This window comes from Penaeus monodon, chromosome 32, assembly GCF_015228065.2.
Source record: "Penaeus monodon isolate SGIC_2016 chromosome 32, NSTDA_Pmon_1, whole genome shotgun sequence".
NCBI classification, from domain to species: Eukaryota; Metazoa; Arthropoda; class Malacostraca; order Decapoda; family Penaeidae; genus Penaeus; species Penaeus monodon.
Window position 1 is genome coordinate 12153553 of NC_051417.1, and position 289 is coordinate 12153841.

A 289-nucleotide genomic window follows, 5' to 3' on the forward strand; every position below is an offset into this window, starting at 1 on the left:
TGACTTCACCGGTATATATATTTGTGGAAAAGAATCAAATTTGATATTAAAGACTTTTGAGAGTAATACTGCGATGAATTAGGATTAGCAGATGTTTACATGTACATAAGTTTGCGGGTTTATTCGTCAATACAAAAACAGAATAATATTGTTTTAATCATAACTGAAGCTTTAGAGCAAAATGTTTAGTTTTTACTTATGCCTATTTTCGATTAATATGTAAATAAAATTCACTGCAAGAAGATATGAACCACAAAGAACATTCACCCCTATAATCTATTGATGATCG